Source organism: Salmo trutta, chromosome 12 (assembly GCF_901001165.1).
Source record: "Salmo trutta chromosome 12, fSalTru1.1, whole genome shotgun sequence".
In the NCBI taxonomy this organism is placed as follows: Eukaryota; Metazoa; Chordata; class Actinopteri; order Salmoniformes; family Salmonidae; genus Salmo; species Salmo trutta.
Window position 1 is genome coordinate 47,193,603 of NC_042968.1, and position 14,512 is coordinate 47,208,114.

The following is a 14,512-nucleotide window of genomic DNA, read 5'->3' on the forward strand; positions in this document are numbered from 1 at the left end:
ATTCAAGAGTAATCTACGCTTAATTGAAATGGTTGTTTTAAATTGATCCCTGGTATTGATCTCATTATATGAATAATAGGTTATTAATCATATGAATCCAGAATATATTGGACCACAGAAAATAAAATGATTTGACAAGTCTCCCTAACCCTAACCCTAACCCTAACCTAACCCCTGTCAACGGGAAGGCAGAGAAGCACACTAATAGTAACACATCTGATTGGCTCTGTACAAATAGTCCATAGCACAAAGTGTCAGGAAAATATCAAACGTGCTCTTCAAACAGGATACACAAGCTAATGGAAATATTGAGGTCACAACAAGTTAGGTTAGGGTTAACGCTACATAAACAAGGTCAAAAACTTGTACAGACGCAATGTTAAGATTATTTCAAAGTTGTCTGTTTTGTGTTAGGGTTAAGGTATTTTTTTTGTACCTTTTAAAGGAAAGTCAATTAAGAACAAACTCTTATTTACAATGACGGCCTACCAAGAGGCTAAATGCCTCCTGCTGGGGCTGGGATTAAAAATAAAATGTAGGACAGAACACATAACGATAAGAGAGACACCACACCACTAAATATAGAGAGACACCACACCACTAAATATAGAGAGACACCACACCACTAAATATAGAGAGACACCACAACACTAAATATAGAGACACCACAACACTAAATATAGAGACACCACAACACTACATGAAGAGAGACACCACAACACTACATGAAGAGAGACACCACAACACTACATGAAGAGAGACACCACAACACTACATGAAGAGAGACACCACAACACTACATGAAGAGAGACACCACAACACTACATAAAGAGAGACACCACAACACTACATGAAGAGAGACACCACAACATGGAGACACCACAACACTAAATATAGAGACACCACAACACTACATGAAGAGAGACACCACAACACTACATGAAGAGAGACACCACAACACTACATGAAGAGAGACACCACAACACTACATGAACAGAGACACCACAACACTACATGAAGAGAGACACCACAACACTACATGAAGAGAGACACCACAACACTACATGAAGAGAGACACCACAACACTACATAAAGAGAGACACCACAACACTACATGAAGAGAGACACCACAACATGGAGACACCACAACACTAAATATAGAGAGACACCACAACACTATATAGAGACACCACAACACTACATGGAGAGGCTTATACTGTGGACAGGACTGTCCTGTATTGTATTGTATAGTGTAGTCACTTGGCCAGGGTTATACTGTGGACATGCCTGTATAGTGTAATCACTTGGCAAGGGTTATACTGCGGACATGACTGTACTGTATTGTAGTGTGTAGTATATATGCGTGTAGTCACTTGGCAAGGGTTATACTGAGTACATGACTGTACTGTATTGTAGTGTGTAGTATATATGCGTATAGTCACTTGGCAAGGGTTATACTGCGGACATGACTGTCCTGTATTGTAGTGTATAGTGTAGTATATATGCGTGTAGTCACTTGGCCAGGCCGTGGATGCAGCCGGCCAGGTCCTTGGTCATCACACCACTCTCCACGATCTCCACACACACCCTCTCCAGAGTCTGGGAGAACCTACAGGTCAACAGGGTTAGGGTTAGTTACCTACAGGTCAACAGGCGTTAGGGTTAGTTACCTACAGGTCAACAGGGGTTAGGGTTAGTTACCTACAGGTCAACAGGGTTAGTTACCTACAGGGCAACAGGGTTAGTTACCTACAGGTCAACAGGGGTTAGGGTTAGTTACCTACAGGTCAACAGGGGTTAGGGTTTAGTTACCTACAGGTCAACAGGCGTTAGGGTTAGTTACCTACAGGTCAACAGGGTTAGTTACCTACAGGTCAACAGGGATTAGGGTTAGTTACCTACAGGTCAAAAGGGTTAGGGTTAGTTACCTACAGGTCAACAGGGGTTAGGGCTAATTACCTACAGGTCAACAGGGGTTAGGGTTAGTTACCTACAGGTCAACAGGGGTCAATGAGACAACAGCATGTTCAGTTTGCTGAAAATAAACGCAGTTGACAGTGAGAGGACGTTTCTTTTTTTGCTGAGTTTATTACAGGTTTTCGTAGTTATTGATGTATTACAGGTAAGGGTTTTAATAGTTATTGATAAAATCAAATGTTATTTGTCACATGTGCCGAATACAAGAGGTGAAATGCTTACTTACAAGCCCTTAACCAATAATGCAGTTTTAAAAAAAATAAGTGTTAAGTAAAAAATAGATTAAAAAAAAGAACAAATTCTTAAAGAGCAGCAGTAAAATAACAGTAGCGAGGTTATATACAGGGGGGTACTGGTACAGAGTCAATGTGCGGGGGCACCGGTTAGTCGAGCAGCGTGAAAGAGGGGGTGGGGGGGACAATGGAAATAGTCTGGGTAGCCATTTGATTAGCTGTTCAGGAGTGTTATGGCTTGGAGAAGCTGTTAAGAAATATTTTGGACCTAGACTTGGCGCTCCGGTACCGCTTGCCGTGCAGTAGCAGAGAGAACAGTCTTTGACTAGTGTGGCTTTGACAATTGTTAGGGCCTTCCTCTGATACCGCCTGGTATAGAGGTCCTGGATGGCAGGAAGCTTGGCCCCAGTGATGTACACACTAACCACTGTAGTGCTTTGCGGCCGGAGGCCGAGCAGTTGCCATACCAGGCAGTGATGCAACCAGTCAGGATGCTCTCGATGGTGCAGCTGTAGAACTTTTTGAGGATCTGGGGACCCATGCCAAATCTTTTTAGTCTCCTGAGGGAGAATAGGCTTTTTGTCATGCCCTCTTCACAACTGTTTTGGTGTGTTTGGACCATGATAGTTCATTGGTGATGTGGACACCAAGGAACTTGAAGCTCTCAACCTGCTCCACTGCAGCCCCGTCGATGAGAATGGGGGAATGCTCGGTCCTCCTTTTCCTGTAGTCCACAATCATCTCCTTTGCCTTGATCACGTGAGGGAGAGGATGTTATCCTGGCACCACACAATCAGGTCTCTGACCTCCCAATAGGCTGTCTCATCATTGTCATCTGTGGATCTGTTGGGGCGGTATGAAAATTAAAGTGGGTCTAGGGTTTCTGCAGACTACCCACTCGCCGTCGGTTCGTTACAAGGCACCCCAATATCTCTGTCGCTTTCTCATGCGAATGACGTGGATTTGGGCCTTGTCGGGTGTCTGAATTAAATCCTTCGCGTCCGACTCATTAAAGAAAAAACTTTGTCCAGTACGAGGTGAGTAATCGATGTCCTGCTATCCAGACAGTGGCAGAAACATTGTGTCCAAAATAACTTACAAATAACGCGGAAAAAAACACAATAAATTAGTTAGGAGGCTGTAAAACGGCACCCATCTCCTCCGGCGTCACTTTTTCCACGAACATCAATAACTAATATAATAATATATTACAGGTCAGGGTTTTAGTAGTTATTGAGATATTACAGGTCAGGGTTTTAGTAGTTATTGAGATATTACAGGTTTTAGTAGTTAATGAGATATTACAGGGTTTTAGTAGTTATTGAGATATTACAGGGTTTTAGTAGTTATTGAGATATTACAGGTCAGGGTTTTAGTAGTTATTGAGATATTACAGGTTTTAGTAGTTATTGAGATATTACAGGTCAGGGTTTTAGTAGTTATTGAGATATTATAGGGTTTTAGTAGTTATTGAGATATTACAGGTCAGGGTTTTAGTAGTTATTGAGATATAACAGGGGTTTAGTAGTTATTGAGATATTACAGGTCAGGGTTTTAGTAGTTATTGAGATATTACAGGTTTGAGTAGTTATTGAGATATTACAGGTCAGGGTTTTAGTAGTTATTGAGATATTACAGGGTTTTAGTAGTTATTGAGATATTACAGGTCAGGGTTTTAGTAGTTATTGAGATATTACAGGGTTTTAGTATTTATTGAGATATTACAGATCAGGGTTTTAGTAGTTATTGAGATATTACAGGGTTTTAGTAGTTATTGAGATATTACAGGTCAGGGTTTAGTAGTTATTGAGCTATTACAGGGTTTTAGTAGTTATTGAGCTATTACAGGGTTTTAGTAGTTATTGAGATATTACAGGGTTTTAGTAGTTATTGACATATTACAGGGTTTTAGTAGTTATTGACATATTACAGGGTTTTAGTAGTTATTGACATATTACAGGTCAGGGTTTTAGTAGTTATTGAGATATTACAGGTCAGGGTTTTAGTAGTTATTGATATATTACAGGGGTTTAGTAGTTATTGAGATATTACAGGTCAGGGTTTTAGTAGTTATTGAGATATTACAGGGTTTTAGTAGTTATTGAGATATTACAGGGTTTTAGTAGTTATTGAGATATTACAGGTCAGGGTTTTAGTAGTTATTGAGAGCTTACAGGGTTTTAGTAGTTATTGAGATATTACAGGTCAGGGTTTTAGTAGTTATTGATATATTACAGGTCAGGGATTTAGTAGTTGATATATTACAGGTCAGGGTTTTAGTAGTTATTGAGCTATTACAGGGTTTTAGTAGTTATTGAGATATTACAGGGTTTTAGTAGTTGAGATATTACAGGGTTTTAGTAGTTATGGAGATATTACAGGGTTTTAGTAGTTATTGAGATATTACAGGTCAGGGTTTTAGTAGTTATTGAGATATTACAGGTCAGGGTTTTAGTAGTTATTGATATATTACAGGGGTTTAGTAGTTATTGAGATATTACAGGTCAGGGTTTTAGTAGTTATTGAGATATTACAGGGTTTTAGTAGTTATTGAGATATTACAGGGTTTTAGTAGTTGAGATATTACAGGGTTTTAGTAGTTATTGAGATATTACAGGGGTTTAGTAGTTATTGATATATTACAGGGGTTTAGTAGTTATTGAGATATTACAGGTCAGGGTTTTAGTAGTTATTGATATATTACAGGGTTTTAGTAGTTATTGAGATATTACAGGGTTTTAGTAGTTATTGATATATTACAGGGTTTTAGTAGTTATTGAGATATTACAGGTCAGGGTTTTAGTAGTTATTGATACATTACAGGGTTTTAGTAGTTACTGATATATTACAGGTCAGGCTTTTAGTAGTTATTGATATATTACAGGGGTTTCGTAGTTATTGAGATATTACAGGTCAGGGTTTTAGTAGTTATTGAGCTATTACAGGGTTTTAGTAGTTATTGAGATATTACAGGGTTTTAGTAGTTATTGAGATATTACAGGGTTTTAGTAGTTATTGATATATTACAGGGTTTTAGTAGTTACTGATATATTACAGGTCAGGGTTTTAGTAGTTATTGATATATTACAGGGTTTTAGTAGTTAGAGATATTACAGGGTTTTAGTAGTTAGAGATATTACAGGGGTTTAGTAGTTTTTGAGATATTACAGGGTTTTAGTAGTTATTGAGATATTACAGGGTTTTAGTATTTATTGAGATATTACAGATCAGGGTTTTAGTAGTTATTGAGATATTACAGGGTTTTAGATATTGAGATATTACAGGGTTTTAGTAGTTATTGAGATATTACAGGGTTTTAGTAGTTATTGAGATATTACAGGGTTTTAGTAGTTATTGAGATATTACAGGGTTTTAGTAGTTATTGAGATATTACAGGTCAGGGTTTTAGTAGTTATTGAGATATTACAGGTCAGGGTTTTAGTAGTTATTGATATATTACAGGGTTTTAGTAGTTTTTGAGATATTACAGGGTTTTAGTAGTTATTGATATATTACAGGGTTTTAGTAGTTATTGAGATATTACAGGGTTTTAGTAGTTATTGAGATATTAAAGGGTTTTAGTAGTTATTGAGATATTACAGGGTTTTAGTAGTTATTGAGATATTACAGGTCAGGGTTTTAGTAGTTATTGAGATATTACAGGGTTTTAGTAGTTGAGATATTACAGGGGTTTAGTAGTTATTGAGATATTACAGGTTTTTGTAGTTATTGAGATATTACAGGTTTTAGTAGTAATTGAGATATTACAGATCAGGGTTTTAGTAGTTATTGAGATATTACAGGGTTTTAGTAGATATTGAGATATTACAGGGTTTTAGTAGTTATTGAGATATTACAGGGTTTTAGTAGTTATTGAGATATTACAGGTCAGGGTTTTAGTAGTTATTGAGCTATTACAGGGTTTTAGTAGTTATTGATATATTACAGGGTTTTAGTAGTTATTGAGATATTACAGGGTTTTAGTAGTTATTGATATATTACAGGGTTTTAGTAGTTATTGAGATATTACAGGTCAGGGTTTTAGTAGTTATTGATGCATTACAGGGTTTTAGTAGTTACTGATATATTACAGGTCAGGGTTTTAGTAGTTATTGATATATTACAGGGTTTTAGTAGTTACTGATATATTACAGGGTTTTAGTAGTTATTGAGATATTACAGGGTTTTAGTAGTTATTGAGATATTACAGGTCAGGGTTTTAGTAGTTATTGAGATATTACAGGTCAGGGTTTTAGTAGTTATTGAGATATTACAGGTCAGGGTTTTAGTAGTTATTGATATATTAAAGGGGTTTAGTAGTTATTGAGATATTACAGGTCAGGGTTTTAGTAGTTATTGAGATATTACAGGGTTTTAGTAGTTATTGAGATATTACAGGTCAGGGTTTTAGTAGTTATTGAGATATTATAGGGTTTTAGTAGTTATTGAGATATTACAGGTCAGGGTTTTAGTAGTTATTGAGATATAACAGGGGTTTAGTAGTTATTGAGATATTACAGGTCAGGGTTTTAGTAGTTATTGAGATATTACAGGTTTGAGTAGTTATTGAGATATTACAGGTCAGGGTTTTAGTAGTTATTGAGATATTACAGGGTTTTAGTAGTTATTGAGATATTACAGGTCAGGGTTTTAGTAGTTATTGAGATATTACAGGGTTTTAGTATTTATTGAGATATTACAGATCAGGGTTTTAGTAGTTATTGAGATATTACAGGGTTTTAGTAGTTATTGAGATATTACAGGTCAGGGTTTTAGTAGTTATTGAGCTATTACAGGGTTTTAGTAGTTATTGAGCTATTACAGGGTTTTAGTAGTTATTGAGATATTACAGGGTTTTAGTAGTTATTGACATATTACAGGGTTTTAGTAGTTATTGACATATTACAGGGTTTTAGTAGTTATTGACATATTACAGGTCAGGGATTTAGTAGTTATTGAGATATTACAGGTCAGGGTTTTAGTAGTTATTGATATATTACAGGGGTTTAGTAGTTATTGAGATATTACAGGTCAGGGTTTTAGTAGTTATTGATACATTACAGGGTTTTAGTAGTTACTGATATATTACAGGTCAGGCTTTTAGTAGTTATTGATATATTACAGGGGTTTAGTAGTTATTGAGATATTACAGGTCAGGGTTTTAGTAGTTATTGAGCTATTACAGGGTTTTAGTAGTTATTGAGATATTACAGGGTTTTAGTAGTTATTGAGATATTACAGGGTTTTAGTAGTTATTGATATATTACAGGGTTTTAGTAGTTACTGATATATTACAGGTCAGGGTTTTAGTAGTTATTGATATATTACAGGGTTTTAGTAGTTAGAGATATTACAGGGTTTTAGTAGTTATTGAGATATTACAGGGGTTTAGTAGTTTTTGAGATATTACAGGGTTTTAGTAGTTATTGAGATATTACAGGGTTTTAGTATTTATTGAGATATTACAGATCAGGGTTTTAGTAGTTATTGAGATATTACAGGGTTTTAGATATTGAGATATTACAGGGTTTTAGTAGTTATTGAGATATTACAGGGTTTTAGTAGTTATTGAGATATTACAGGGTTTTAGTAGTTATTGAGATATTACAGGGTTTTAGTAGTTATTGAGATATTACAGGTCAGGGTTTTAGTAGTTATTGAGATATTACAGGTCAGGGTTTTAGTAGTTATTGATATATTACAGGGTTTTAGTAGTTTTTGAGATATTACAGGGTTTTAGTAGTTATTGATATATTACAGGGTTTTAGTAGTTATTGAGATATTACAGGGTTTTAGTAGTTATTGAGATATTAAAGGGTTTTAGTAGTTATTGAGATATTACAGGTCAGGGTTTTAGTAGTTATTGAGATATTACAGGTCAGGGTTTTAGTAGTTATTGATATATTACAGGGTTTTAGTAGTTATTGAGATATTACAGGTCAGGGTTTTAGTAGTTATTGAGATATTACAGGGTTTTAGTAGTTGAGATATTACAGGGGTTTAGTAGTTATTGAGATATTACAGGTCAGGGGTTTAGTAGTTATTGAGATATTACAGGTTTTTGTAGTTATTGAGATATTACAGGTTTTAGTAGTAATTGAGATATTACAGATCAGGGTTTTAGTAGTTATTGAGATATTACAGGGTTTTAGTAGATATTGAGATATTACAGGGTTTTAGTAGTTATTGAGATATTACAGGGTTTTAGTAGTTATTGAGATATTACAGGTCAGGGTTTTAGTAGTTATTGAGCTATTACAGGGTTTTAGTAGTTATTGATATATTACAGGGTTTTAGTAGTTATTGAGATATTACAGGGTTTTAGTAGTTATTGATATATTACAGGGTTTTAGTAGTTATTGAGATATTACAGGTCAGGGTTTTAGTAGTTATTGATGCATTACAGGGTTTTAGTAGTTACTGATATATTACAGGTCAGGGTTTTAGTAGTTATTGATATATTACAGGGTTTTAGTAGTTACTGATATATTACAGGGTTTTAGTAGTTATTGAGATATTACAGGGTTTTAGTAGTTATTGAGATATTACAGGTCAGGGTTTTAGTAGTTATTGAGATATTACAGGTCAGGGTTTTAGTAGTTATTGAGATATTACAGGTCAGGGTTTTAGTAGTTATTGATATATTAAAGGGGTTTAGTAGTTATTGAGATATTACAGGTCAGGGTTTTAGTAGTTATTGAGATATTACAGGGTTTTAGTAGTTATTGAGATATTACAGGTTTTTGGAGTTGAGATATTACAGAGTTTTAGTAGTTATTGAGATATTACAGGGGTTTAGTAGTTATTGAGATATTACAGGGGTTTAAGTAGTTATTGAGATATTACAGGTCAGGGTTTTAGTAGTTATTGAGATATTACAGGTTTTAATAGTTATTGAGATATTACAGATCAGGCTTTTAGTAGTTATTGAGATATTACAGGGTTTTAGTAGATATTGAGATATTACAGGGTTTTAGTAGTTATTGAGATATTACAGGGTTTTAGTAGTTATTGAGATATTACAGGTCAGGGTTTTAGTAGTTATTGAGCTATTACAGGGTTTTAGTAGTTATTGAGCTATTACAGGGTTTTAGTAGTTATTGAGATATTACAGGGTTTTAGTAGTTATTGAGATATTACAGGGTTTTAGTAGTTATTGAGATATTACAGGGTTTTAGTAGTTATTGAGATATTACAGGGTTTTAGTAGTTATTGAGATATAAAAGGGTTTTAGTAGTTATTGAGATATTACAGGTCAGGGTTTAGTAGTTATTGAGATATTACAGGTCAGGGTTTTAGTAGTAGTTATTGATATATTACAGGGGTTTAGTAGTTATTTAGATATTACAGGTCAGGGTTTTAGTAGTTATTGAGATATTACAGGTCAGAGTTTAGTAGTTATTGATATATTACAGGGTTTTAGTAGTTATTGAGATATTACAGGGTTTTAGTAGTTATTGAGATATTACAGGTCAGGGTTTTAGTAGTTATTGAGAGCTTACAGGGTTTTAGTAGTTATTGAGATATTACAGGTCAGGGTTTTAGTAGTTATTGATATATTACAGGTCAGGAATTTAGTAGTTGATATATTACAGGTCAGGGTTTTAGTAGTAATTGAGATATTACAGGGTTTTAGTAGTAATTGAGATATTACAGGGTTTTAGTAGTTATTGAGCTATTACAGGGTTTTAGTAGTTATTGAGATATTACAGGGTTTTAGTAGTTATTGAGATATTACAGGGTTTTAGTAGTTATTTAGATATTACAGGTCAGGGTTTTAGTAGTTATTGAGATATTACAGGTCAGGGTTTTAGTAGTTATTGATATATTACAGGGGTTTAGTAGTTATTGAGATATTACAGGTCAGGGTTTTAGTAGTTATTGAGATATTACAGGGTTTTAGTAGTTATTGAGATATTACAGGGTTTTAGTAGTTATTGATATATTACAGGTCAGGGTTTTAGTAGTTATTGATATATTACAGGGGTTTAGTAGTTATTGATATATTACAGGTCAGGGTTTTAGTAGTTATTGAGATATTACAGGGTTTTAGTAGTTATTGAGATATTACAGGGGTCTAGTAGTTATTGAGATATTACAGGGTTTTGGTATTTATTGAGATACTACAGATCAGGGTTTTAGTAGTTATTGAGATATTACAGGGTTTTAGTAGTAATTGAGATATTACAGGGTTTTAGTAGTTATTGAGCTACTACAGGGTTTTAGTAGTTATTGAGATATTACAGGGTTTTAGTAGTTATTGAGATATTACAGGTCAGGGTTTTAGTAGTTATTGAGATATTACAGGTCAGGGTTTTAGTAGTTATTGATATATTACAGGGGTTTAGTAGTTATTGAGATATTACAGGTCAGGGTTTTAGTAGTTATTGAGATATTACAGGGTTTTAGTAGTTATTGAGATATTACAAGGTTTTAGTAGTTATTGAGATATTACAGGGGTTTAGTAGTTATTGAGATATTACAGGGGTTTAGTAGTTATTGAGATATTACAGGTCAGGGTTTTAGTAGTTATTGAGATATTACAGGTTTTAGTAGTTATTGAGATATTACAGGTTTTAGTAGTTATTGAGATATTACAGATCAGGGTTTTAGTAGTTATTGAGATTTTACAGGGTTTTAGTAGATATTGAGATATTACAGGATTTTAGTAGTTATTGAGCTATTACAGGGTTTTAGTAGTTATTGAGCTATTACAGGGTTTTAGTAGTTATTGAGATATTACAGGGTTTTAGTAGTTATTGAGATATTACAGGTCAGGGATTTTGTAGTTATCGAGATATTACAGGTCAGGGTTTTAGTAGTTACTGATATATTACAGGGGTTTAGTAGTTATTGAGATATTACAGGGTTTTAGTAGTTGAGATATTACAGGGTTTTATTAGTTATTGAGATATTACAGGGGTTTAGTATTTATTGAGATATTACAGGGGTTTAGTAGTTATTGAGATATTACAGGTCAGGGTTTTAGTAGTTATTGAGATATTACAGGTTTTAGTAGTTATTGAGATATTACAGGTTTTAGTAGTTATTGAGATATTACAGGGTTTTAGATATTGAGATATTACAGGGTTTTAGTAGTAATTGAGCTATTACAGGGTTTTAGTAGTTATTGAGATATTACAGGGTTTTAGTAGTTATTGAGATATTACAGGTCAGGGTTTTAGTAGTTATTGAGATATTACAGGGTTTTAGTAGTTATTGAGATATTACAGGGTTTTAGTAGTTATTGATATATTACAGGGTTTTAGTAGTTATTGAGATATTACAGGGTTTTAGTAGTTATTGAGATATTACAGGGTTTTAGTAGTTATTGAGATATTACAGGGTTTTAGTAGTTATTGATATATTACAGGGTTTTAGTAGTTATTGAGATATTACAGGTCAGGGTTTTAGTAGTTATTGATACATTACAGGGTTTTAGTAGTTACTGATATATTACAGGTCAGGGTTTTAGTAGTTATTGATATATTACAGGGTTTTAGTAGTTATTGAGATATTACAGGGTTTAGTAGTTATTGAGCTATTACAGGGTTTAGTAGTTATTGAGCTATTACAGGGTTTTAGTAGTTATTGAGATATTACAGGGTTTTAGTAGTTATTGAGATATTACAGGGTATTAGTAGTTATTGATATATTACAGGTCAGGGTTTTAGTAGTTATTGATATATTACAGGGGTTTAGTAGTTATTGAGATATTACAGGTCAGGGTTTTAGTAGTTATTGAGATATTACAGGGTTTTAGTAGTTATTGAGATATTACAGGGGTTTAGTAGTTATTGAGATATTACAGGTCAGGGTTTTAGTCGTTTTTGAGATATTACAGGGTTTTAGTAGTTATTGATATATTACAGGGTTTTAGTATTTATTGAGATATTACAGATCAGGGTTTTAGTAGTTATTGAGATATTACAGGGTTTTAGATATTGAGATATTACAGGGTTTTAGTAGTTATTGAGATATTACAGAGTTTTAGTAGTTATTGAGATATTACAGGGTTTTAGTAGTTATTGATATATTACAGGTCAGGGTTTTAGTAGTTATTGAGATATTGTAGGGTTTTAGTAGTTATTGAGATATTACAGGTCAGGGTTTTAGTAGTTATTGATACATTACAGGGTTTTAGTAGTTACTGATATATTACAGGTCAGGGTTTTAGTAGTTATTGATATATTACAGGGTTTTAGTAGTTACTGATATATTACAGGGGTTTAGTAGTTATTGAGATATTACAGGGTTTTAGTAGTTATTGATATATTACAGGGTTTTAGTAGTTATTGAGATATTACAGGGTTTTAGTAGTTTTTGATATATTACAGGTCAGGGTTTTAGTAGTTATTGATGTATTACAGGTTTTAGTAGTTAATGACATATTACAGGGTTTTAGTAGTTATTGAGATATTACAGGGTTTTAGTAGTTATTGATATATTACAGGGGTTTAGTAGTTATTGATATATTACAGGTCAGGGTTTTAGTAGTTATTGATATATTACAGGGTTTTAGTAGTTATTGATATATTACAGGGTTTTAGTAGTTATTGATATTACAGGGTTTTAGTCGTTACTGAAATATTACAGGTCAGGGTTTTAGTAGTTATTGATGTATTACAGGTTTTAGTAGTTTTTGATATATTACAGGGTTTTAGTAGTTACTGAGATATCACAGGGTTTTAGTAGTTATTGAGATATTACAGGTTTTAGTAGTTATTGATATATTACAGGGTTTTAGTAGTTATTGATATATTACAGGGTTTTAGTAGTTATTGATATATTACAGGTTTTAGTAGTTATTGAGATATTACAGGGTTTTAGTAGTTATTGAGATATTACAGGGTTTTAGTAGTTATTGATATATTACAGGGTTTAGTAGTTATTGAGATATTACAGGGTTTTAGTAGTTATTGAGATATTACAGGTCAGGGTTTTAGTAGTTATTGAGAGCTTACAGGGTTTTAGTAGTTATTGAGATATTACAGGTCAGGGTTTTAGTAGTTATTGATATTACAGATCAGGGATTTAGTAGTTATTGATATTTTACAGGGGTTTAGTAGTTATTGAGATATTACAGGTCAGGGTTTTAGTAGTTATTGAGATATTACAGGGTTTAGTAGTTATTGATATATTACAGGGGTTTAGTAGTTATTGATATATTACAGGTCAGGGTTTTAGTAGTTAATGATATATTACAGGGTTTTAGATATTGAGATATTACAGGGTTTTAGTAGTTATTGAGATATTACAGAGTTTTAGTAGTTATTGAGATATTAAAGGGTTTTAGTAGTTATTGATATATTACAGGTCAGGGTTTTAGTAGTTAATGATATATTACAGGGTTTTAGTAGTTATTGAGATATTACAGGGTTTTAGTAGTTATTGATATATTACAGGTCAGGGTTTTAGTAGTTATTGATATATTACAGGGGTTTAGTAGTTATTGATATATTACAGGTCAGGGTTTTAGTAGTTATTGATATATTACAGGGTTTTAGTAGTTATTGATATTACAGGGTTTTAGTCGTTACTGAAATATTACAGGTCAGGGTTTTAGTAGTTATTGATGTATTACAGGTTTTAGTAGTTTTTGATATATTACAGGGTTTTAGTAGTTACTGAGATATCACAGGGTTTTAGTAGTTATTGAGATATTACAGGTTTTAGTAGTTATTGATATATTACAGGGTTTTAGTAGTTATTGATATATTACAGGGTTTTAGTAGTTATTGATATATTACAGGTTTTAGTAGTTATTGAGATATTACAGGGTTTTAGTAGTTATTGAGATATTACAGGGTTTTAGTAGTTATTGATATTACAGGTTTTTAGTAGTTATTGAGATATTACAGGGTTTTAGTAGTTATTGAGATATTACAGGTCAGGGTTTTAGTAGTTATTGAGAGCTTACAGAGTTTTAGTAGTTATTGAGATATTACAGGTCAGGGTTTTAGTAGTTATTCATATATTACAGATCAGGGATTTAGTAGTTATTGAGATATTACAGGTCAGGGTTTTAGTAGTTATTGAGATATTACAGGGTTTTAGTAGTTATTGAGATATTACAGGGTTTTAGTAGTTATTGAGATATTACAGGGGTTTAGTAGTTATTGAGATATTACAGGGTTTTGGTATTTATTGAGATACTACAGATCAGGGTTTTAGTAGTTATTGAGATATTACAGGTCAGGGTTTTAGTAGTTATTGATATATTACAGGGGTTTAGTAGTTATTGAGATATTACAGGTCAGGGTTTTAGTAGTTATTGAGATATTACAGGGTTTTAGTAGTTT

At 33.1% G+C, this 14,512-nt stretch overlaps 1 pseudogene; it reads right to left on the minus strand.

Annotated features, from left to right (window-relative positions):
• Positions 1 to 1,140: 1,140 nt before the first annotated feature.
• LOC115203679 (isocitrate dehydrogenase [NADP], mitochondrial-like) overlaps positions 1,141 to 14,512 on the minus strand; it is a 38,364-nt pseudogene continuing 24,992 nt past the window's right edge.